Source organism: Bison bison, unplaced genomic scaffold (assembly GCF_000754665.1).
Source record: "Bison bison bison isolate TAMUID 2011002044 unplaced genomic scaffold, Bison_UMD1.0 scf7180017864385, whole genome shotgun sequence".
NCBI lineage: Eukaryota > Metazoa > Chordata > Mammalia > Artiodactyla > Bovidae > Bison > Bison bison.
The window spans coordinates 4,042,313-4,069,293 of record NW_011494957.1 but is presented as its reverse complement, the minus strand read 5'-3'; positions in this window follow the sequence as shown (position 1 = coordinate 4,069,293).

Genomic DNA, 26,981 nt, shown 5'->3' with positions numbered 1-26,981 from the left:
CGCATTGCGGGCAGAAGCTTTACCGTCTGAGCTACCAGGGAAGCACCCCCCCACCAAAAAAAAAGAAGACCAAACTCAGATGGTGAGTTTGGGGGATAGCTGCAGGTGGTCAAAAGGTACAAACTTCTAATTATAAAATAAGTAAGTTCTGGATATGTAATGTACAGCATAGGGATTATCATTAAGTTCTCATCACAAGAAAAAGTTTGTAATTACTTGTGGTGATGAATGTTAACTAGACTTCTTGTGATAATTTCTCAATATACATAACTATAGCATACATAATTATAGCCAATAATTATGTTGTACATCTGAAACATAATTTTATATGTCAATTATAATCTCAATAAAAAGTACAGTGGATGTGGTCAACCTGAGAACAATTGAGGGACATAAAAATTGTTGATAAAAAACTGGAATGTAAAGCAAAGTTAATCCTTTATAAAAGGATTAACATTTTAAAATATCAACAAGTGTAATACTTTGTTTCATACTGTTCATGGGGTTCTCAAGGCAAGAATACTGACGTGGTTTGCCATTCCCTTCTCCAGTGGACCACATTCTGTCAGTCCTCTCCACCATGACCCGCCCGTCTTGGGTGGCCCAACAGGGCATGGCTTAGTTTCATTGAGTTAGACAAGGCTGTGGTCCTAGTGTGATTAGACTGACTAGTTTTCTGGGAGTATGATTTCAGTGTGTCTGCCCTCTGATGCCCTCTTGCAACACTTACCATCTTACTTGGGTTTCTCTTACCTTGGACGTGGGGTATCTCTTCATGGCTGCTCCAGCAAAGTGCAGCTACTGCTCCTTACCTTGGACGAGGGGTATCTCCTCACCGTCACCCCTCCTGACCTTGAAAAAAGGAGTATGTCAAGGCTGTATATTGTCACCCTGCTTATTTAACTTATATACGGAGTACATCATGAGAAACGCTGGGCTGGAAGAAGCACAAGCTGAAATCAAGATTGCCAGGAGAAATATCAATAACCTCAGATGTGCAGATGACACCACCCTTATGGCAGAAAGTGAAGAGGAACTAAAAAGCCTCTTGATGCAAGTGAAAGAGGAGAGTGAAAAAGTTGACTTAAACCTCAACATTCAGAAAACTAAGATCATGCCATCTGATCCCATCACTTCATTGGAAATAGATGGGGAAACAGTCGAAACAGTGTCAGATTTTATCTTTTTGGGCTGCAAAATCACTGCAGATGGTGATTGCAGCCATGAAATTAAAAGACGCTTACTCCTTGGAAGGAAAGTTATGACCAACCTAGATAGCATATTGAAAAGCAGAGACATTACTTTGGTAACAAAGGTCGGTTTAGCCAAGGCTATTGTTTTTCCAGTGGTCATGTATGGATGCGAGAGTTGGACTGTGAAGAGAGCTGAGTGCCGAAGAATTGATGCTTTTGAACTGTGGTGTTGGAGAAGACTCTTGACAGTCCCTTGGACTGCAAGGAGATCTAACCAGTCCATTCTAAAGGAGATCAGCCCTGGGATTTCTTTGGAAGGAATGATGTTAAATCTGAAACTCTAGTACTTTGGCCACCTTATGCGAAGAGTTCACTCATTGGAAAAGACTCTGATGCTGGGAGGGATTGGGGGCAGGAGGAAAAGGGGATGACAAAGGGTGATATGGCTGGATGGCATCACCGGCTCAATGGACATGAGTTTGAGTGAACTCTGGGAGATGGTGACGGACAGGGAGGCCTGGCATGCTGCGATTCATGAGGTCACAAAGAGTCGGACACGACTGAGAGACTGAACTGAACTGACTGAATACTTTGTTTAAATCTCCAGGTTAATCACCAAAGAAAGGAATTTTACACTGAATTTATGCCAGGTACAAGGGAAAATTTATAAATTTTCAAGCAAGGCAATGCTATTACTTTGTGTGTGTGTTGGAAACCAGTATTGGTTAGACTTTGTTACTCACTGTACGGTGAGCATCCCTTGGGACTTACTGAATCCATTCCTGCATCTGTAATAGAATCCTCTATGATATGTGAGCACATTCAGGTTTTAGGAGCACTAATTTAATGTACTAATTTTTTTATGAAGACATATATGATAGCCAAAAATAAAATCATAGCTATAATTTCTTTTTAAAAGAACAAAACTTGTCAAGACAATGTGCATACTAAAATTCTTCTAGAAAGAGAGTACCTTGCTTATGACTATTGAGCCTTCAAAATATGTATTTTATTTTTACCTAAGAGCATGCAGAGGACAAATGAGAAAATTTTTTTCAAGTATCTTTAAATGTCACTTCATTATACTCACTCCTTCAGATTATGCATTTTTAATGACAATTAAATTTATTATATCAACCTTCCAAGAAAGTTTTAGATGTGGAACTTAGATGCCGAGTTCCTTCACTTACCACTTAAATATTTGGACTTATGTGAAGCTTAAAAATTGCTTTTTAAAAATTATGAGTTTCTCAGAAATTTAATTATGACATCTTAATATTGTATGTGATTTCTGCAAATATTATAATTCCCTAAGTGTATTCTAAGTGAAATTTTAATAAATGAAGGTTAGAAATTATTTACCTCTCACAGGACCTATGTCCTTTATCTAATTTTCTTTTATATATTTAAAAGTATCTATTTAGGGCTTCTTTTTATTTTTATTGGAATATCAGTTCAGTTCAGTTCAGTTGCTCATTCATGTCCAACTCTTTGCGACCCCAAAGAGGTCGCAAAGAGCGACCTGCAACATACCAGGCCTCCCTGTCCATTACCAACTCCTGGAGTCCACCCAAACCTATGTCCATTGAGTCGGTGATGCCATACAACCATCTCATCCATATAGTGCTTTACAATGCTGTGTTAGTTTATACAGTACAGCAAAGTGAATCAGCTATACATATACATGTAATCTCCTCCTTTTTAGAATTCCTTCCCGTTTAGGTCACTACAGACCCCTTAGTAGAGTCCCCTGGGCTCTACAGTATGTTCTCTTTAGTTATCTGTTTTATACGTAGTATTAATAGTATATACACACTCACACGTATATATATATGTCAATCCTAATCTCCCAATTCTTCACACCCATGCTTTTCTGCTTTACTTAGGGTTTATTATACACAAAACTACTGTTAGTACTACAGTGATCATTTGCCTTCAGAAAATTTGCATCAAAGCCTGGGATACTTGCTCATGAGCCATTTTGATTCAGTTCTCTGTTAGTATCAATCTAAGACAGGGGTCAACTATCCTTTTCTGTGAATATAAGGCAGTAAATAGTTTAGGTTTTGCAGCCCATATTGTCTCTTATCTATTCAACTTTGCCTTTATAGCATAAAAGTAGCCATAGCCAGTACATAAAGAACTGAGTATGAACTTGCCCCAATACAACTTCATTCATGAACACTGAAATTTCAGGTTCATATGTTTTACTTTTCTTTTGACTTTTCTTTTCAATCACTTAAAAATGTAAAAGCCATTCCTAGCTTGAGGCCTTCACATAAACAACCTGTGGGCTGGGTCTGACCTGAAGGCTGGATTTGCTGACTTCTGATATAAGACCATGAGTCTATAAATGGTTGATTTCCTACTGACTGTAGAAACCTGAAGAGTCCCTATACCTTAACTGTGACATGGAGTTTATAGTTTTGTTGATTTAGACAAAAACCAGAGACTGAAAGAGAAAGAGGTAGAAGCAAAGAGAACTAAAATTCATTGTGAACCTACTATGTATTAAGTCCCTTGCTCAGCATTTTATCATTTCATCTCCTTTGAACTACACCACACCCTAGTGGAGGCAGCAGCATCATTGCCATTTGACACATGAGAAAAATGGAGGCTTAAAAAACTTTTCTAAGTCATTCAACAACTCAAAAGCAGAATTAATCCAGGTCTGATTCCAAATCCTGAGAGAGTTGCACTAACACATTTGTGACATGACTTACCAATGAAAGGTTGTTGCTGAATGAAAGACACTGGATTCTCGGCCTCAGGAGAAGAATTCAATCCGGGGCCAGAGACGAGGCTTGATTGCTCAGAGCTTTTGTGTAATACAGTTTTATTAAAATACAAAGGAGATAGAGAAAGCTTCTGACATAGGCATCAGAAGGGGACAGAAAGAGTACCCCTCTGCTAGTCTTCAGCCGGATATTATATAGTCACTAGCAGTCTGTTAATGAAAAAAGGAATGTCTTAAAACTCAGAATGGCACCAGGCCCCTCATCCATAAAATGCATTTTGGGATAATTTTGGCACCAGATGATTGATCCTGGGCTATAATACGATTGACTTGAATCTTGTAGAAGGGCAGATTACCATACAAATAGTTTTGTTTACATTAATTAGGGGAACAATATCTAAGTATAACATACTGGTTTGTCAAATAGGTTCTGAGCCATTAGGTGGAACCAACTTGAAGACAGTCTGGGGTAAATCCACAGTACATTAACATAGCTTAAGACAAACATTTCCATAAGAAAAATGCATTGGTTAACTCAAGGTTTGAGAATAGTTAACTTCAAGTGAAACCAGGTGTCATTATGGCAACACAGTACTTTAAGAGAAACCTCCTTTTAAATTTGTATAGAGAAGGAAAAAAAAATATCGCTAGTTTGTTTTCTCTTGCTGCTTAAGAGAAATAAAAATGTCTGACACTTGCAGCCCATTTCCTCTGTTTGGAGACCTCTGGCCTTCCTGCCTGTCACCCTCTAACCAAAAGGAGTGCATGTAATACACTAAAAAGATAGTTTTAGAGGAAGGTGAGGGAGAGTGTCACATAAAATGAAGTGCTTGTTTCATATATTCATTTACAACTCCAAGTGTCAAACATTGGCAACTCAACACAAAACCCCTAAGCGCAGTAGATACCTTTTATTTAAAATTTCGTTCATGATAGTATTCTTAATCATAATAAAAATTGTTAAACAAAACAAAAACAAAAGTAATGCTTGTTTAGAACTTTTAAGTGAACTTCTGACAAATACCTGGAAGGTAGTGGAAGGCAGTCCAAATACAAGGATACAAAGCCCAAGAAGACGTATTTGGAGCCTGAAAAGTCGACTTATGGGAGACCCCTTATACATTCCCAGTGGGTGAAGCATTGTCTTTCACTTTACTCTCTTTCATTTATCTTTCCCTTTGTAAATTTTAGCCTTCATAGCCTGATGAAAATGGAATCCATTAACATTCTTTTTACATTTTTGTTTCAGTTCTTGACCAAAAATTTTCGAAAAGTAAACTCATTGCTGCTTACCTGGCATTTCCATGTCCCCAAGAAAAATTTCAGAAGGAGCCTCTACTATAAGGCAGTTTTACTTGGCAGTGGGCTGTAATACAAGATACAGTAGGCAGCTCATAGGGATTGTGTCTTTCATAGACTATTGCCTTCTGTCTTTTCTCAAAGCAGATTACAGCCACATAGCTCTGTAAATGCTATGCACATTATATCTGGTCAGTTTTTGAGCTGGATGAAAATAATTGCATAGGTGGAGTGGTGTTTCATTATTATAACCATGCACCTTATGCAGGCTCTTTGATGTGTGGTGAGCATGTTAAGAAACACAACCCACATTTTCCTCTTAACAATGTAGTCTTACGGCATTTTAATTGTTATTCGTTCAGAAATCTTTCATAGCAAAAAAAAAAAAAACAAAAACCTAAACTAGGACAATGAAGATGTTGGTCCAGAACATCTGCACAAGAGTCTAGAGTAAATGTTAGAAAAATGATGAGAAAGCTGCAGCCTAATGGAGATTTCACATGTTGGTTTTGTATTTTCTACAATGTAGCATAACGAGAGAATAAAAGTCTGTGTGAAAGAATCTCTCAGGAGTGAAATCTGTAATATTAAACACTGTTCAAGTTTGATATAGGATATGGTATGAAAATTACTACTTTGTGTTTGGAAGATCGAATTCAAATGTTTCTCATATTCCAATGTTTATTAAAATACAGTTAAGCAAGTTTCATGGAGTCTTAAAAAGTTAAGAGATCAATAGAATTTTATTGCCTAATGACTATTACTAATGACTATTTTCCATGATTGAGAAAAATGTTCTATCTTTATAAATGTAAATTTATAGGATGCCATGAAAAGTGAGAAAACACAGTCAAGAAATATTTTATAAAAGTGTTGACTTCTTTAATTCACAATATGTAGCATATTTTGAAATAGTAACCCAGGGACAATCTGTTTATGAAAATATATTCTAAGGTGCCTTTAGCTGTAGCTCTTTGAAATACCAAATGCTTGGGAAACTATAGCCATGAACCCAGCTGTTCCTTCCTAAATGATTCTCTGAGATAATCTGAGCTGTCCCTGGAGCTTTAAACGCAGCTGACGCATCCACACAGCCTGTCCAGGCAGGACTCCGAGAGCACACTGTGAACCTCAGCACTTGCTTATGACAATCATCCTGGTCCCCTTTTGGCTTTCTCTCTTGCTCTTCTCTACAGTTCTCAGATTTCAGTTCTCATTCCCTTGGAGGCTTCACTTCAGGACTACCTTCAGTTAGTCATGAAATGTTTCTTTCTATTTGCCAGAATTGTATTTTTCTTCTTGGTATTTGCTTTGGTTTTAACCCATGCATTCTTCACAAAGAAGGATTCTGTTCACTTAAATAGGCACATTTTCTCAAGCTGTATAATCACTAGCCTTTCCACAGGCTTACACTTATGTTCTTAGCTCTTTGATTCTATATAGCTATCTGCTTTGTCAGTCATAGTTCCAGACAATGATTAATTTAAAGACAGTGGAGGGAGAGTAGGAGTTGATGATAGATTTAAAGACAAAACTACAGGTATACACACGCTCCCAATACAATATTGTAAAGTTAAAAAATAAAATTAAAAAAATAATAAGAAAAAGCTCAACATTCAGAAAACTAAAAAAAAAAAAAGACAAAATTACAGAATGGTTAAGAAGGAGTGCAAATCTGGTTGACTATTTCCAAAAGTAATGATCCTTTTTATCTACTTTTTCACCTCTGTTAAGATCAATTTTACCTCTTTTCATCTAATAGTTTAGGTGAAGTTTAACTCATTTATCAGAATTCCATGCAAGTGAGTGAAGTAATATTTTTATATGCTTTCCTTTCCTTTTTTTTTTATAACTAGTCTATTCAGACTATGTGACTTGACTCTGTCCAATATTTTGAGATCTCATGCTTTTGCAATAACTGCAGCAATCTCTAAATTATTAAAAGTCACTTGGCTCATTATCTCCCTTGGACATTATACTGTGGAGCTGATATCAAAGTGAGATTTCTTCAAATGTCAAGGAGAAACATTTATTTAGATCAATTTCTTGAAAATGTACTATTAATAAATTTATATACTCATAAAATACAAATAACCTTATAAATTAATATATTTCATCACCCGAAGGAATTATGTGTAGTAGTTGAGCATCACAGAATGAGCTATGGGAATTTCACAAATCACATGTTGTAGTTTCTTGAAGCAGCCAGCCAAGTAGCTGCAATATTTAAATCTTCCTCTCCATTCATACTCTCTAGACTTGGGAGTTTCCAGTTTTTGGTTTTTGCACTCTTAAACCCATTGTGCTAGTCATTGTTTTTTAGTGCTTTCATCACTTTGCTTTCTTGCTCAAGTTTCCATGGTATTTCCAAGCTGCTGCTCATTGCTCCATTGTGAACTTCTCTTACTGTTTATTCTAGTTTTGCCTTCATATTACTCAGTCATCACAGTGCAGCACTTAGGTTTTTCTGTGTCTTTACTCTTGTTGTTTTTTCTACTTGGAGTGTCTTCTGTCTTCTACAAATATCTGCATCATGTACTTAATTTTTAAGTCCAACTCATGTCCTGCCTACATAAAGCCTTTCCTAAGAAACACGCTATACTTCAGCATCTTTCATTTTCTTTATGCATGCCATTTTGACTGAAATATCTGGCAATTCATCATAAACTATTTTTTTCACTAACTTATGTTGTTTTCTTGATTGTAAATTTCACAGAAGTAAATAATTAAAGTTTTTGCTCCATAAAGTCCTAAAATACTAGTCATGTAGCAAACTCTGAGAAGATTGTTCTTTCTAATGAAAATAAATCTGCTCTTTAGGACAGCTACAATTAGCTTAACATCAAAGAATTAGCTTCTTAATATGAAAAAAAACAGTAGCTAAATATACTGTCTGGTTTGACAGGACTATTATTAATGGACCGTTGAAACATAATATGCATGGTGTATTGCCTTTTTAGAACACTGATTATTAGTTTAAAATGCTATTGTATATTTTATGCCTTTAATTTTATGGCTAGATTTTGGTTTTTACCTTATATAGATTAATAATGTGCTACATCAAAAGACATAATAGGACAAAGTAGAATGATGAGAAGGCAAAACACGTAATCAAAGGGACCAGTGGTGGCTGGGCATAATACCAAGTCCAAACTTGTAGTATTTATCATACAGCAGGCCAGTAAATCAAGAGACAAGCTGTTGGGGCAAGGAATAGTGACTTTACTCAGAAAACAATCAGCCTGAGAAGACGGTGGACTAGTATCCCAAAGAACAATCTCCTTGAGTTAGAATTTAGGATTCTTTTATATGGAGAAGGAAGTAGCACCCCACTCCAGTACTCTTGCCTGGAAAGTCCCATGGACGGAGGAGCCTGGTAGCCTGCAGTTCATGAGGTCTCTAAGAGTTGGACACGACTGAGCGACTTCACTTTCAGTTTTCACTTTCATGCATTGGAGAAGGAAATGGCAACCCACTCCAGTGTTCTTGCCTGGAGAATCCCAGGGACAGAGGAGCCTGGTAGGAGGCTGTCTATGGGGTCACACAGAGTTGGACATGACTGAAGCGACTTAACATAGCATATACTAAAAGAGGTGGGAGTGTGGTTGGTTGCTACAAACTTCTTTGTGTCAGAATCTTTTGTTCTTGCAACCATAGATGTAGGTCAGGTCACAATGTTCCTGTAAACCTCCAACAAGACAAATGTTATTCTCTGCTCTTAATTTTTTATCTCTACATGGATGGAAAAGTGTTATAACTTTAAAAGTCAGAGCTTTGAGAATGGGCTATACTAATATATTTTAGGATATAGGCAACATTCTTAACTCGTAGCAAAAGTGATAGAATACAAAGGTTAACAGAAAAGAAACAAATCTAATACAGAATCAGATTTGTTCTTCCGTTTTATGAGGACTATTAGGGCTTCCCTGGTGGCTCAGACGGTAAAGAGTCTGCTCGCAATGTGGGAGAAGCGGGTTCGATCCCTGGGTCGGGAAGATCCCCTGAAGAAGGAAATGGCAACCCACTGCAGTACTCTTGCTTAGAAAATTCTATGGATGGAGGAGCCTGGTGGGCTACAGTCCATGGGGTCACAAAGAGTCAGACACGACTGAGTGACTTCACTTCACTTCACTTTACAAGGATGAATGGGGTATATCACCGCATGCCTTTAGAATTTTGATAGTAGTCAATAGAAATAGAAACAGCTAAATTATATTTATTTTTCTCTTCAGATCAGATCAGATCAGTCGCTCAGTAGTGTCCAACTCTTTATAGAAAAGTAAGATAATTGTGAACTAAAAGTAGCTCAGCATGCACAAGAGGAAACTAATTACCCAAAAAGGAAGTATAAGCTACTTGCTTATAGGAAAGTTTCCTATTTCTAATATAAAAGAATTATCACAAATTTCATGACTTCTCTGGTGTTGGAGAAGACTCTTGTGGTGTTGGAGAAGACTCTTGCAGTCCCTTGGACTGCAAGGAGATCCAACCAGTCCATTCTAAAGGAGATCAGTCCTGGGGTTTCATTGGAAGGACTGATGCTAAAGCTAAAACTCCAATACTTTGGCCACCTCATGCGAAGAGTTGACTCATTGGAGAAGACCCTGATGCTGGGAGGGATTGGGGTTAGGAGGAGAAGGGGACAACAGAGGATGAGATGGCTAGATGGCATCACCAACTCAATGGACATGAGTTTGAGTGAACTCCGGGAGTTGGTGTTGGACAGGGAGGCCTGACGTGCTGCGGTTCATGGGGTCACAAAGAGTCAGACATGACTGAGCGACTGAACTGAACTGAATTGAAGTCAAACCACAAATTTATTATTTGACACTCTAGAAGCCAGAAATGTAAAATCAGTCTCCAAACCTGTGTTCCTTCAGGAGACTAAAGAAGATAACTTGTTTCTTTGACTTTTCTAACTTTGAGAAGCTGCATACATATCCTTGCTTGTGCCAACACATAACCCTGACATCTGCATCCTCTGTCATATTTCCTCCCTGATCCTCCAGCCTTCTTCTTATGCAGATCCTATGAAAATATTAGGTTCTCCTAGATAATCCAAGACAATCTCCTGTCTCAAGATTCTTAACTTGTCTTTAATTTCAATACCCTTTTTGCCATATAAGGTGACATATTCATAGTGTTTGGGGATTCAGACATGGACATCTGTTCAGTTCAGTTCAGTTCACTCAGTTATGTCCAACTATTTGTGACCCCATGGACTGCAGCCTGCCAGGACTCCCTGTCCATCACCAACTCACAGAGTTTACTCAAACTCATGTCCATTGAGTCAGTGATGGCATCCAACCATCTCATCCTCTGTTGTCCCCTTCTCCTGCTTTCAATCTTCCAGAACCAGGGTCTTTTCAAATGAGTCAGTTCTTCGCATCAGGTAGCCAAAGTATTGGAGTTTCAGCTTCAGCATCAGTTCTTCCAATTAATTTTCAGGACTGTTTTCCTTTAGGATTGACTGATTGGATCTCCTTGTAGTCCAAGTGACTCTCAAGAGTCTTCTCCAATACTACACTTCAAAAGCATCAATTCTTCAGTGCTCAGCTTTCTTTATAGTCCAACTTTCACATCCATACATGACAACTGGAAAAACCATAGCTTTGTCTTGATGGACCTTTGTTGGTAAAGTAATGTCTGCTTTTTAATATGCTGTCTAGGTTGGTCTTAGCTTTTCTTCCAAGGAGCAAGCGTCTTTTCATTTCATGGCTGCAGTCATCATCTGCAGTGATTTTGGAACCAGAGAAAATAAAATCCCTGTTTCCATCATTTCCTCATCTATTTGCCATGAAGTGATGGGACCGGATACAATAATCTTAGTTTTCTGAATGTTGAGTTTTAAGTCAGCTTTTTCACTCTCATCTATCACTTTCATCAAAAGGCTCTTTAGTTCTTCCTTACTGCCATAAGAGTGGTGTCATCTGCATATCTGAAGTTATTGGTATTTCTCTCAGCAATCTTGATTCCAGCTTATGCTTCATCCAGCCCAGCATTTCTCATGATATACTCTGATATATAAGTTAAATAAGCAGGGTGACAATATACAGCCTTGACATACTCCTTTCCTGATTTGGAACCAGTCTGTTGTTCCATGTCCAGTTCTAACTGTTGCATCCTGACCTTCATACAGATTTCACAGGAGGCAGGTCAGGTGGTCTTGTATTCCCATCTCTTTAAGAATTTTCCACAGTTTGTTAAAAGAGTTTTAAAAAATGTTTGACTCTGTAATTTTTAGATCACTTTGTTAGGAAGTTTTATCATATAAAGTGAAATACCTTTCTCCAGGTGAATTTAGACTGATGATTTCGCAAGTCACAATCTTCAAATATATTGTTTCACATTTATACCATTTATTTGTGCATGTGCTGATTAAAAAACTCTCAAATAAGCATTCACTGTTTGTTGCATATGCTATTTTTATTCATATCCCCAAAGCATGTTTGAAAGCAAATGCCACCTAAATTTCAAAAACGTCTGTAAATATGTGCCCTGTATTTAAATACAGATCTAAACTTTCTTTATCTTTGTAGAATTTGGTAGAAATTTCTACCAGTATAGAGATAACATCTCAGCAAAATGTTGCACTGATATTTAACAGACATTTATTTATAATGCAAATTCATCCAATGGAAAATAGATCACAATAAACAATAATTTTTAATTACTGAGAGAGACTATTAAAATGCAACTGTGACTTCCAAAAGCATGTCCACAATCAGATAAAGCTAACAAGATTATTTAAGAATAAATCAATTAACATTTGCTCAGCATAATCTGAAGACTTTTGGGGAACACAGAAACAACAGAAGTAGAAACCTTTTCTACCAAGGTAGTTGGAGACGTTAGATAGATATTCATGTAAATTAAATTTCAGTAGAAATTGGGAGATGAGCATAATCATTTTGGATTAGGGGAATCAAGAAACTTTTCTGAAGGAAATTACTTTAACTGGTTAGGAAAAATGACCTTGTGGATCAATATATGAAGCGGATATAAAATGACAGTGTGAAGAGAAAAATGGGATATTATAAGCTCTATTTTGGATTGACACAGTAGGGTCAGATTAAAAGGTTTTCTAAGGACAGTGCTGTAAAGAGCAATATTGCATAGGAACCTGAAATGTCAGGTCCATGAATCAAGGCAAATTGGAAGTGGTCAAACAAGACATGGTAAGAATGAATGTCGACATTCTACGAATCAACGAACTGAAATGGACTAGAATGGGTGAATTTAACTCAGATGACCATTATATCTACTACTGTGGGCAGGAATCCTTCAGAAGAAATGGAGTAGTCATCATGGTCAACAAAAGAGTCTGAAATGCAGTACTCGGATGCAATCTCAAAAACGACAGAATGATCTCTGTTCGTTTCCCAGGCAAACCATTCAATATCACAGTAATCCAAGTCTATGCCCCAACCAGTAATGCTGAAGAAGCTGAAGTTGAACGGTTCTATGAAGACCTACAAGACCTTTTAGAACTAACACAGGCAAATTTGGCCTTGGAATATGGAATGAAGCAGGGCAAAGATTAATAGAGTTTTGCCAAGAAAATGCACTGGTCATAACAAACACCCTCTTCCAACAACACAACAGAAGACTCTATACATGGACATCACCAGATGGTCAACACTGAAATCAGATTGATTATATTCTTTGCAGCCAAAGCTGGAGAAGCTCTATACAGTCAGCAAAAACAAAACCAGGAGCTGACTGTGGCTCAGATCATGAACTCCTTATTGCCAAATTCAGACTTAAATTGAAGAAAGTAGAGAAAACCACTAGACCATTCAGGTATGACCTAAATCAAATCCCTTATGATTATACAGTGGAAGTGAGAAATAGATTTAAGGGCCTAGATCTGATAGACAGAGTGCCTGATGAACTATGGAATGACGATCGTGACATTGTACAGGAGACAGGGATCAAGACCATCCCCATGGAAAAGAAATGCAAAAAAACAAAATGGCTGTCTGGGGAGGCCTGACAAATAGCTGTGAAAAGAAGAGAAGCAAAAAGCAAAGGAGAAAAGGAAAGATATAAACATCTGAATGCAGAGTTCCAAAGAATAGCAAGAAGAGATAAGAAAGCCTTCTTCAGTGATCAATGCAAAGAAATAGAGGAAAACAACAGAATGGGAAAGACTTCCCATAGAGATTTCTTCAAGAAAATCAGAGATACCAAAGGAATATTTCATGCAAAGATTGGCTCGATAAAGGACAGAAATGGTATGGACCTAACAGAAGCAGAAGATATTAAGAAGAGATGGCAAGAATACACAGAAGAACTGTACAAAAAAGATCTTCACGACCCAGATAATCATGATGGTGTGATCACTGACCTAGAGCCAGACATCCTGGAATGTGAAGTCAAGTGGGCCTTGGAAAGCATCACTACGAACAAAGCTAGTGGAGGTGATAGAATTCCAGTTGAGCTATTCCAAATACTGAAAGATGATGCTGTGAAAGTCCTGTACTCAATATGCCAGCAAATTTGGAAAACTCAGCAGTGGCCACAGGACTGGAAAAGGTCAGTTTTCATTCCAATCCCAAAGAAAGGCAATGCCAAAGAATGCTCAAACTACCACACAATTGCACTCATCTCACACGCTAGTAAAGTAATGCTCAAAATTCTCCAAGCCAGGCTTCAGCAATATGTGAACCGTGACCTTCCTGATGTTCAAGCTGTTTTAGAAAAGGCAGAGGAACCAGAAATTAAATTGCCAACATCCGCTGGATCATGGAAAAAGCAAGAGAGTTCCAGAAAAACATCTATTTCTGCTTTATTGACCATGCCAAAGCCTTAGACTGTGTGGATCACAATCAACTGTGGAAAATTCTGAAAGAGATGGGAATACCAGACCACCTGATCTGCCTCTTGAGAAATTTGTATGCAGGTCAGGAAGCAACAGTTAGAACTGGACATGGAACAACAGACTGGTTCCAAATAGGAAAAGGAGTACATCAAGGCTGTATATTGTCACCCTGCTTATTTAACTTATATGTAGAGTACATCATGAGAAACGCTGCACTGGAAGAAACACAAGCTGGAAGCAAGATTGCCGGGAGAAATATCAATAACCTCAGATATGCAGATGACACCACCCTTATGGCAGAAAGTGAAGAGGAACTCAAAAGCCTCTTGATGAAAGTGAAAGTGGAGAGTGAAAAAGTTGGCTTAAAGCTCAACATTCAGAAAACAAAGATCATGGCATCTGGTCCCATCACTTCATGGGAAATAGATGGGGAAACAGTGGAAACAGTATCAGACTTTATATTTTGGGGCTCCAAAATCACTGCAGATGGTGACTGCAGCCATGAAATTAGAAGATGCTTACTCCTTGGAAGGACAGTTATGACCAACCTAGAGAGCATATTCAAAAGCAGAGACATTACTTTACCAACAAAGGTTCGTCTAGTCAAGGCTATGGTTTTTCCTGTGGTCATGTATGGATGTGAGAGTTGGACTGTGAAGAAGGCTGAGCACTGAAGAATTGATGCTTTTGAACTGTGGTGTTGGAGAAGATTCTTGAGAGTCCCTTGGACTGCAAGGAGATCCAACCAGTCCATTCTGAAGGAGATCAGACCTGGGATTTCTTTGGAAGGAATGATGCTAAAGCTGAAACTCAGTACTTTGGCCACCTCATATGAAGAGTTGACTCATTGGATAAGACTCTGATGCTGGGAGGGATTGGGGCAAGGAGGAGAAGGGGAGGACAGAGGATGAGATGGCTGGATGGCATCACTGACTCAATGGACATGAGTCTCAGTGAACTCCGGGAGTTGGTGATGGGCAGAGAGGCATGCTGCGATTCATGGGGTCACAAACAGTGGGACATGACTGAGCGATTGATCTGATCTGAAGGACAGTTAAAAAAATTTAAGCTTACTAATATAGGCCATTTAAAAATCAGTCAGACAAAACCCAGAAAGTAATGTCTCCCCACCCCACATGAACACAAGAGAAATTTTGCAATGATGCAGATCTTGTTTGTTTTTTTGTTTTTTGCTCGGAAGTATGCTTGATATATATATATATATATATATATATATATATATATTCTATAAAATCTATGATTGTGACCAAATTAAGCCCAGGGCCAAATTCCCAGGAAGTTTCTAGAATCAGCCTAAGGAAAGAAATATAGTTTAAAGTGTCATAAACATTTATAGAACACAAGTGTAAGTGTGTCTAGTATGGGACTTTATGAGCTGATTTTTGTTTGTCTGGAATCCAACTCTTTCTTCTGAACAGAACCCTGGTTTTCCTTTGGAAGATCATAGCTCTCCTAATGTTGTGGTGCAGTGTTCTGCTGTCTCTGCCCTAGAGGCAGGTCCTGAAATACAGTTCACCCAGTGAGATACATTCACCCTAGAATGTGAATGTTTGGAGGAGTGACAAGAGTAGGAAAGAGAAGGTTGAGGCTGATTCATCAAGGGGGCAGCTCTCTGAGAAGGTTGTCCTCATCCCTTAGTCCTTTTGTGGCTTTTGCCCTGTTTGATATCTAGGTGTTAAAATGTTCCTTTGCTTCCATGAATGATATAATAGTATTCCAATAGATTCCTTATTTATTTTCTTAGTTGACAAGAGTTGGTTGGGCTGCTCATAAAGTGGCCCTCTGCAGATGATAAACACAAGCTAATCCAAAATAATAATGGTAATGATAATAAGTTTAGTTCAGTTCAGTCACTTAGTTGTGTCTGACTCTTTGTGATCCCATGGACTGCAGCATGTCAAGCTTCCCTGTCCATCATCGACTCTTGGAGCTTGCCCAAATTCATGTCCATTGAGTCAGCGGTGCCATCCAACCATCTCATCCTCTATCATCCCCATCTCCTCCTGCCTTCAATCTTTACCAGCATCAGGGTCATTTCTAATGAGTCAGCTCTTTGCATTAGGTGGCCAAAATATTGGAGCTTCAGCTTCAGGATCAGTCCTTCCAATGAATATTCAGGATTGATTTCCTTTAGGATTGACTGGGTTGATCTCCTTTCAGTCCAAAGGACTCACAAGTGTCTTTCCCAACACCACAGTTCATAAGCATCAATTCTTCAGTGCTCAACTTTCCTTATGGTCCAACTCTCACATCCATACATGACTACTGGAAAAACTGTAGCTTTGGCTATATGGACTTTTATTGACAAAGTAATGTCTCTGTTTTTTTGCATGCTGTCTAGGTTTGTCATAGCTTTTCTTTCAAGGATCCAGGGTCCTTTAATTTCATGGCTGCAGTCACCATCTGCAGTGATTTTGGAGCCCGAGAAAATAAATATAATAATATTAACAGTGAAAATGCTAATTAAATAATAATAATGTTAATAAAATAATGATAATAAAACTAAAATAGAAATATTATTATTATTATTTACTATGAGTTCATTTCTGAGAATGCTGAAGGGACCAGTATATCCATTTTGTTCTTGTTTTGAAAGAGAGCTCTCTACCAAATAAACACAGTTCCACATTAGAAAGGTCATGATGATGGGTAGTGTAGAATCCAAAGGAAATTAATGAAAATGAGGAGAGTGCTACCCACAGGGACCCTATAATACTAAGTCACTTCAGTCATGTCCGACTCTATGTGACCCCATAGACGGCAGCCCACCAGGCTCCCCAGTCTCTAGTATTCTCCAAGCAAGAACACTGGAATGGGTTGCCATTTCCTTCTCCAATGTATGAAAGTGAAAAGTGAAAGTGAAGTTGCTCAGTCATGTCCGGTTCTTTACAGCCCCATGGACTGCAGCCTACCAGGCTCCTCTGTCCATGGGATTTTCCAGGCAAGAGTACTGGAGTGGGTCGCCATTGCCTTCTCCGACAGGAATGCAGAGTCAGAATCAAACCTAGTCACAAAGCCATATTCCTGCTGCCACTAGCCACCTTTTCTAATAATTCAAAAAATAAAGAATAACATGTTTTGTTTTGTTTTGTTTTCCCAAAAAATTAAAAGAATGAGACAAGCAAAACAGGAGGAAAAAAAAAAAAGGAGAGAGCTAATTTGAGAGGAAATAATTTCAACTTGTTATAAGGGTGAATTTTCTAGCAAATAAATCTTTCTAAAATATATCTGGGGAGGTAATTATTTTTCCCCTATTAGCCCCCATTATGAGGCAAAAGGGGCTTCCCTGATAGCTCAGTTGGTAAAGAATCCGCTTGCAATGCAGGAGACCCTGGTTCCATTCCTAGGTCAGAAAGATCTGCTGGAGAAGTGATAGATTACCCACTCCTGTGTTCTTGGGCTTCCCTGGTGGCTCAGCTGGTAAAGAATCTGCCTTCAATGCGGGAGACTTGGGTTCTATCCCTGGGTTGGGAAGATCCCCTGGAGAAGGGAAAGGCTACCCACTCCAGAATTCTAGCCTGGAGAATTCCATGGACTGTATAGTCCATGGGGTCGCAAAGAGTCGGACACGACTGAGCGACTTTCACTTTCACTTCAGGAGGAAAAAGTAGAGGAGAAAAATGTCTGGCTTGCAAGGTTGTTGGTTAGGATGGATTTCCTGTAAAATTTCCCAATAAGGTGTGTTCATCATCTCTCTGCCCAAATAATAATACACCTAATCCATTAGCTCAGGCTCTCAGGATCTCTGCCTGGAAATATATGTAGCACAAGTTCAGGAAGCTGCCCAGGAGACTTATAGGACAATCTCCTTATTGTCTTGATGTGAGTCTTAACAGGAGCTACAATTAGACAAAGAAATACTGGCTTAGCCAGGAGGGCATGTTTCTGGAACTCCTGGATATGAAGAGGATTGTTAAAACCCATGAGTACTTCTTTGCTTTACTACTTCATGCTACTCAACTTTGAAGATGACTTCCAAATTGGCCATGTTGAACCTGACGACTTTTCCAGAGAAAAGACGATGTGGAACATTTCTGCACTACAGATATTTCAAAAAATCAGGCCATTATTCATGATAATTGTAATATAATGCAACAGAAAATAAATATTTTAACTTGCTGTTTCTTGTTCATGACACTAAATACAAGGGTTTTGTTTTTTTTTTTTTTTTGAGAAAGTGTTTCTATTTTAACCAGTCCTTCACATGAATTTCACACTGAATTTCATGTATTGTGTATATGACTTTGACCGAAAAGTAAACACAGAATAAAGCTCTTTGGCTGAAAGAATGTAATATGGAAAGAGGTTGACAAGTTTTACTTTTTTTTAAAATTATTTCTGAGTGTAAATTAACACTTCTAAAAATGGAATCATAAATTTAAATATTAATGTGAAACACTTTTATAGCATTTGCTATAAGCCAAACATTATTTTACAAACTTAACATATATTGAATCCTCTAAACAACTCTATGAATCTCTTTTCCACAAATGAGAAAATGGAAGTACTTAAGTAAACAGTTCTTTAGGAAGCAGCCAGAAAATTGAGGAATGTCTCTGAAAAGAAGTGACAAAGGGAAATCAGTCCATTGGACAGAACTTGGAATAGTAAATTTTGTTGTTAGTTTTGTATGGATTTGGAAATAAAAAGGTCCCATGAGGATAAAGTAGCAGGACCACAGTTGGAGAGCAGAGTGGGTCCCCCACAATCTAAGCATGTGTCCTTCACTGCTATTTAGCATACAAAACTGCTTCTAATCAGACTGCTGTGTTGCCTTACTGTTGTCATGTCTGTAGCATTGGTTTGTGCCCTAACCATGGTTCATGCACTTTGTTTCATGGTTCCTTAGAATACCTTTTTCCTTCCTTTAACTTACTCACCTCCACTCAGGACCCAGCTCAACCCCAACTCCTTCACAAAACCACAGTGAAAATAGTATTTGTTCTTCTTTTTGCTCATTACCTAGCCCAAGAGTGAAGTAAGTCAGAAAGAGAAAAAATAATATTGTATGCTAGTGCATATATGTGGAATCTAGAAATATGATAAAGACAATCTTATTTGCAAAGCAGAAATAGAGACACAGATATAGAGAACAAACTTGTGGATTCCAAGGGGGTAGGGGAGGTGGAATAAATTGGGAGATTGGGACTGACATATATACATTACTGATTGGTTGTTGTTCAGTTACTAAGTCATGTCCAACTCTTTGTGATCCCGTGGACTATAGCCTACCAGGCCCCTCTGTCCATAGGATTTTCTAGGCAAGAATACTGGAGAGGCTTGCCATTTCCTTCTCCAGGATATTTCCTGATTCAGGGATCAAACTGGAGTCTCCTGCATCAGCAGCCAGATTCTTTACCACTGAGCCATCGGAGAAGGCAATGGCACCCGACTCCAGTACTGTTGCCTGGAAAATCTCATGGATGGAGGAGCCTGGTAGGCTGCAGTCCATGGGGTCGCTAAGAGTCAGACAGGATTGAGCGACTTCACTTTCACTTTCCACTTTCATGCATTGGAGAAGGAAATGGCAACCCACTCCAGTGTTCTTGCCTGGAAAATCCCATGGATGGAGGAGCCTGGTAGGCTGCAGTCCACGGGGTCGCACAGAGTCGGACACGACTGAAGCGACTTAGCAGCAGCAGCAGCATCAGAGAAGTCCTCCTGATACTATGTAACTATTGATACTATGTATAAAATAGATAAATAATAAGAGCCTGCTGTGTAGCACAAAACATTTCTCAGAGCTCCATAGTCACCTAAATCAGAAGGAAATCCAAAAAAGAAGATTATGTATACTGGGGCTGATACACTTTGCTGTACAGCAGAAACTGACACAATTATAAACAATTGCGATAAAACAATTATACCCCAATTAAAATAGGTTTTTAAAAAGTTAATTACAGAAATTTAAAAACTGAGATTTTATTTTATAGGATGGATAATACATTTTGATGACCAGCGTATGCCATTTTTTCTCTCTAGCTAGAACATTTAAGTCTGGGAGTCAGATATTGGTATACAAGACCACTGAGGATGAAAAATGTTTAGGATTAAATTTTAGGTTGGCCTACATGCTGTCAATGACAAAAGGTCTATCTATGGACTTGGTAGTATACTAAAGTCAGAGCTTTGTTAGAACTTTGTTACCAGTTACAAAATGAGAGCTCCGCTTAGTAACTGTTAATGCAATCAATATGCAAATTTTATTATGTATTTGTCTATATGAGTATGCATGTGTATGTTTGGTCACTAAGTCATGTCTCTTTTGCGACCCCAGGGACCGTGGCCACCACGCTCATCTGTCCATGGAATTTCCCAGGCAAGAATAATGGAATGGGTTGCCACTTCCCTCTCCAGGGGATCTTCCAGACTCAGGGATTGAATCCATGTCTCTTGCATTGCAGGCAGATTCTTTACCCCTGAGCTACCAGTGAAGCCTATGAGTATGCATGAACATGAAGTGTTAGTCGTACAGTCATGTTCAACTCTTTAGGACCGCATGGACTGTAGCCTCTGTCCTTGGAATTTTCTAGACAAGAATACTGGAGTGGGTAGCCTTTACCTTGTCCAGGGAATATTCCCAACCGAGGGATCAAACTTGGGTATCCTGCATTGCAGGCAGATTCTTTACTGTGTGAGACACCATGGAAGACCGAGTGTGTGTGTGTGTGTGTGTGTGTGTATGTATTATTAATATAATTTATATATATTTAATAATTTCCTTGTTCTACTCCCTCATTTTATTATTTAAATAAAACTTGGTGCAGGTATTTTCCTCCAAAATTTAGCGTTTGGTTTATAGAATATTCAGAATATTCACTGTGACTGACATAGAGCAGCAATAAAAATCTCTACAGAGGTATTAAGTTACTGTCTCTACAGATGGATACATGATGGCTTGGCTTTTGTAACTCCATTTTTAGAGAGAAGTTTAGGGTTCTTTCATTTATATGAAATATATTTGCAACTTGTTATACGGAAGCATGAAACTGGTAATGTTTAGGCTGGGGATAGATTGTATACTCCAAACTTCATTGTTATGTATCCTGTTTAGAGATGCTGAACCTGAGGTTCTGAAAACTGTCTTCTCCTTTGTCAGCTGATTCCCTGTGAACTCTCTTAACCAGGGACCCTGGAGGGAGGTGAAAAGGCAAGAAGAAGAATCTTATTCCTGCCAATATCATCCTGGCTGATGACTTTTCACTCAATCAGCAGCAGTGGGTTTATATCTCAAGCTGCTTTAGTCATTTCCAGACCCAGCCTTAAGTTTCTCCCTCAGCGATCCCAGAAGCAGGTGGGTAGCATCCACTCCCTGGAAGCTTCAGCCCCATTCACACAGGGCCCATCCTGTGAGCTAAAGTGCCCTTATTAATCTCCTCAGAGATCTGAGACTGAGTTCCTAGTGCCACTCTGAATCCATCAGGTACTTACATCAGCCAGATCTATTAATTAAGGAATTGCTTGGCAAGCCCAAAATCTCATGAGGTAGGCCAGCTGTCTAAAGAGTCAGGGAATTGTTACAGAGTCCAAAGGAAATCTACTGGAAGAATTTCTTCTTGGGAAGGTCAATCTTTGTTTTATTAAGTTATTCAACAAGTTGGATTACCTCCACCTGTGAAGGGTAATCTTTACTCAAAAAAAAAAAAAAATACACAGACTTGGTGGTTAAAACAGTAGAAATCTATTTTCTTACATTTCTGGAAGGCTGGAAGTATAAGATCAAGGTCTCTGCTGATTCAGTTTCTGGTGAGCTCTCTTTCAGATGGTCACCTTCTCTGTTTGTCTTCATGAAGCAGAGGAAATGACAGATATCCTTCTGTTTCTTTTTATTTTTTTAATAAGGCCACCGATTCTATTGCCCCAGAATCGGGCCCCAAATTCATGACCTCATTTAAACTTAATTAACTCATAAAGTGTCTATCTGCAAATAGTTACATTGTAGGTTATGGTTTCAAAGCATGAATCTCGGAGAAACAATTCACTCTATTACATTCCCTGGACCACTAAAATCGGTCCTTATTGTATGGAAAATACATTCAGTTTATCCCAACAACCCCCCAAGTCTAAAGTTCATCCTAGCATCAACTCTAAAATTCTCATTTAATATCATCTAAATCAGGTATGGTGAGACTTGAAGTATGATTCATCCTGAGAAAAAATTTCTTTGCAGCTGTGAACTTCTAAAGCCAGGCAAGCTATGTGCTTCCAAAAATTGATGGTGTGATATGCACATAGTAGACAACATTTCCCAGAAACATCCAAAATAATGTTTGACCAAATTTCTATGCACAGGGCCCAGCCAAGTTGACATATGAAAACAACTGGCACACAAGACATAACATCATCTTCAAAGTTATGAGTCCCAACCCAGCTGAGACTTTGGGTTTCAAAGGAACCAGTAGCTGCCACTGATAATCTTTCTCAAAGTGATTTGAATCTCAGGTCTGTGGTGTCCTTGCTCTGAACCTCCAAGGATTAGGAATCTCAATATTTTCCTTTCATTTCCCTAGTCCAGAAATGAAGTTGTTTCCTGGACCTATTGTCTAACTACTATTCCTTTTCATTTTTTTTCAGTCCTATGGTTGTTGTTGTTCAGTCACTTAGTCCTGTCTGACTCTTTGTGACCCCATGGACTGCAGCATGCTAGGCTTCCCTCTCCATCACCATCTCCTGGAGCTTTCTCAAACTCATGTCCATTGATCCAGTAATGCCCATTCAGTCATCTCATACTCTGTCACCCCCTTCTCCTCCTACCTTCAATCTTTCCCAGCATCAGGGTCTTTTCTAATAAGTAAGCTCTTTGCATCAGGTGGCCAAAGTATTCGAGCCTTAGCTTCAGCAACTCCCGGAGTTCACCCAAACCCATATCCATTAAGTTGGTGATGCCATCTAACTATCTCATCCTCTGTTATCCCCTTCCCCTCCTGCCTTCAATCTTTCCCAACATCAGGGTCTTTTCAAATGAGTCAGAGGTTCACATCAGGTGGGCAAAACATTGGAGTTTCAGCTTCAACATCAGTCTTTCCAATGAACACCGAGGACTGATCTCCTTTAGGATGGACTGGTTGGATCTCCTTTCAGTCCAAGGGACTCCCAAGAATCTTCTCGAACACCACATTTCAAAATTAATTCTTTGTTGTTCAGCTTTCCTTATGGTCCAACTCTCACATGCATACATGACCAATGGAAAAACCATAGCCTTGACTAGACAGACCTTGGTTGACAAAGTAATGTCTCTGCTTTTTAATATGCTATCTAGGTTGGTCATAACTTTCCTTCCAAGGAGTAAGGGGCTTTTAATTTCATGACTGCAGTCACTATCTGCAGTGATTTTGGAGCCCCCCCCCAAAAAAAAACTCTGCTACTGTTTCCACTGTTTCCCCATCTATTTGCCATGAAGTGATGGGACCGGATGTCATGATCTTGGTTTTCTGAATGTTGAGTTTTAAGCCAACTTTTTTACTTTCCTCTTTTACTTTCATCAAAAGGTTCTTTAGTCCTTCTTCACTTTCTGCCATAAGGGTGGTGTCATCTGCATATTTGAGGTTATTGATATTTCTCCCGGCAATCTTGATTCCAGCTGTGCTTCCTCCAGCCTAGCGTTTCTCATAATGTATAAGTTTCTCTGTGTATAAGCTAAATAAGCAGGGTGACAATATACAGCCTTGATGTACCCCTTTTCCTATTTGGAATCAGTCTGTTGATCCATGTCCAGTTCTAACTGTTGCTTCTTGACCTGCATATAGGTTTCTTAAGAGGCAGGTCAGGTGGTCTGGTATTCCCATCTCTTTCAGAATTTTCCACAGTTTATTGTGATCCACACAGTCAAAGGCTTTGGCATAGTCAATAAAGCAGAAATAGACGTTTTTCTATAACTCCTTGCTTTTTTGATGATCCAGCAAATGTTGGCAATGTGATCTCTGGTTCCTCCTTCTTTTTTAAAACCATCTTGAATGTCTGGAAATTCACGGTTCATGTATTGCTGAAGCCTAACTTGGAGAATTTTTTTTTTAATTTTGTTTTATTTTTAAACTTTACAATATTGTATTAGTTTTGCCAAATATCAAAATGAATCCACCACAGGTATACCTGCGTTCTCCAGAATGTGAGATGAGTGCAATTGTTTGAACATTCTTTGTCATTGCCTCTCTTTGGGACTGGAATAAAAACTGACCTTTCCCAGTCCTGTGGCCACTGATGAGTTTTCCAAATTTGCTCACATATTGAATGCAGCACTTTCACAGCATCATCTTTTAGGATTTTAAAGAGCTCAACTGGAATTCCATCACCTCCACTAGCTTTGTTCATAGTTATGCTTCCTAAGCCCCACTTGACTTCACATTCCAGGATGTCTGGCTCTAGATGAGTGATCATACCATCGTGCTTATCTGGGTTGTGAAGATCTTTTTTGTACAGTTCTTCTGTGTATTCTTGCCACCTCTTCTTAATATCTTCTGCTTCTGTTAGGTCCATACCATTTCTGTCCTTTATTGAGCCCATCTTTGCATGAAATATTCCCTTGTATTCAGGGTTAATTTCCTTTAGGATTCAGTGGCTTAATCTTTTTGTTGTCCAAGTGGTTCTCAACAGTCTTCTCCAACACCACAGTTCAAAAGCATCAATTCCTCTGCACTCCACCTTCTTTATGGTTGAACTCTCACATCCATTCATGACTACTGGAAACACCATAGATTTGAGTAGACAAACCTTTGTTGGCAAAGTGAGCTCTGCTTTTTAATATGCTGTCTAGGTTGGTCATAGCTTTTCTTCCAAGGAGCAAGCATCTCTTAATTTCATGGCTGCAGTCACCATCTGCAGTGATTTTGTAGCCCAAGGAATAAAGTCTGTCACTATTTCCATTGTTTCGCCATCTATTTGCCAAGTGATAGGACTGGATGCCATGATCTTCGTTTTCTGAATGTTGAGTTTTAAGTCAGATTTTTTTACTACCATTGCTTTTGTTGAAAAAGGACTACCTTTTTTTTTTTTTTTTCAATTCTGTAATGCTAACATGTTCTCCTTGTTAAATTCTGCATTTTAAAATACATGACACCATTTATTTTATGTTAGACTATGGTGGATGATGTACCATTCCTGTCTTAGTTTGGGCTGCTATAACAAAGTAACATAGATAGTGTGGCTTATAAACCACAGATATTTATTTCTCAAGTTTCTTGAGGCTCAAAGTTCAAGATTAGGGTACCAGCATGGTTGTGTTCTCATGAGAGTCCTCTTCCTGATTCACAGCTCACTGTCTTCTTGCTTTATCTTCACTTGGCAGAGAGCAAAATAAAGCAAGATCTTGAGTCTCTTTATAAGGGTACAAACCCACTCATGAGGGTGCCATCTTCATGGCATAGTAACTTCACAAAGGGCTCACTTCCTGATACCATCACATTGTGAGTTAGGATTTCAAACACATGGGTTTTGGAAGAACGCATATATCAGTCCAATGCAGTAACACATGGATTCAGCAAAGGCACAAACATTCAGTCCTGGTTTTCCTGGGGCTGTCCTAATCTGTTTTTAACTCTAACTTCTTTATTATTATTATTCTGCAAAGTATCCTCATTGAATGATAACCTATATGATTATGCTGAAACTAAAGAAAATTGCTTTAGAAATCAGGACATCTGGCATCTAGCCCTGACTTTGTAAAAAATGCATGTGAATGAGCAATCACTCAAATCCACTCTGAAGAATAAGTGACTGTTTCTACCATTTATTACAGCTCCAAAACTCTCAGATCTTGTAATCCTTGATGCTGTCATACAATTTACTGACAGAAATATCAGCAGCATTAGAAGGTACCAGAATTGACATGTAGTTTGAGTGGTCTGGTCTTCTAAGGATCAGAAAACAATTTGATTAGCAAAGATGAACTGGGAGAGCTTTTCTGAAAAAGGGTTGTTAAATCAATCTGATCACTTCAAAAAATTTTGCAGCAGGAAAGGTTAGATAAGTTTAAGGTATATACAACTATATTATTATATTGCTATTCACTGATTTTATTTTTCTGTTTCTCTTTTAGCCATTAGTATAAGAACTTTTCATATACAGGTTGATCCTGAAAAACATGGATTTGCACAGAGTGGTTCCACTTATATGTGAAATTTTTTCCCAGTGAATACTGTAGTACTACAAAATCCAAAGTTATTTGAATCTAAGTCTGTAGAACTGCAGATACAGAGGATCAACTATGAGACTTGAACATGTGTGGATTTTGGTATCCTTAGCATGTCCTGGAACCAATCCCCCTCAGAGATCAAGGGATGACTGTAACTATTTAACTTTTACAATAATCCTGTGAGGGAGGCATTAGTGTCATCCACATTTTATAAGTGAAAGTTCAGAGGGTTAACTAATGTGTTTGACTATATATAGCAAGCAAATGGTTATACTGGGAATTATAGCTGGTAATGTAGTTTTATAACTGGTATACCATAATTTTAACTATCAAGATCAATATAGTTTTAAAAAAAAACTTTATTGGAGTATAGTTGCTTTACAATGTTGTATTAGTTTCTCCTATACAGCAAAGTGCATCAGCCATACATTTAGATTGCCGGGAGAAATATCAATAACCTCAGACATGCAGATGACACCACCCTTATGGCAGAAAGTGAAGAGGAACTCAAAAGCCTCTTGATGAAAGTGAAAGAGGAGAGTGAAAAAGTTGGCTTAAAGCTCAACATTCAGAAAATGAAGATCATGGCATCCGGTTCCACCACTTCATGGGAAATAGATGGGGAAACAGTGGAAACAGTGTCAGACTTTATTTTTCTGGGCTCCAAAATCACTGCAGATGGTGACTGCAGCCATGAAATTAAAAGACGCTTCCTCCTTGGAAGGAAAGTTATGACCAACCTAGATAGCATATTCAAAAGCAGAGACATTAATTTGCCAA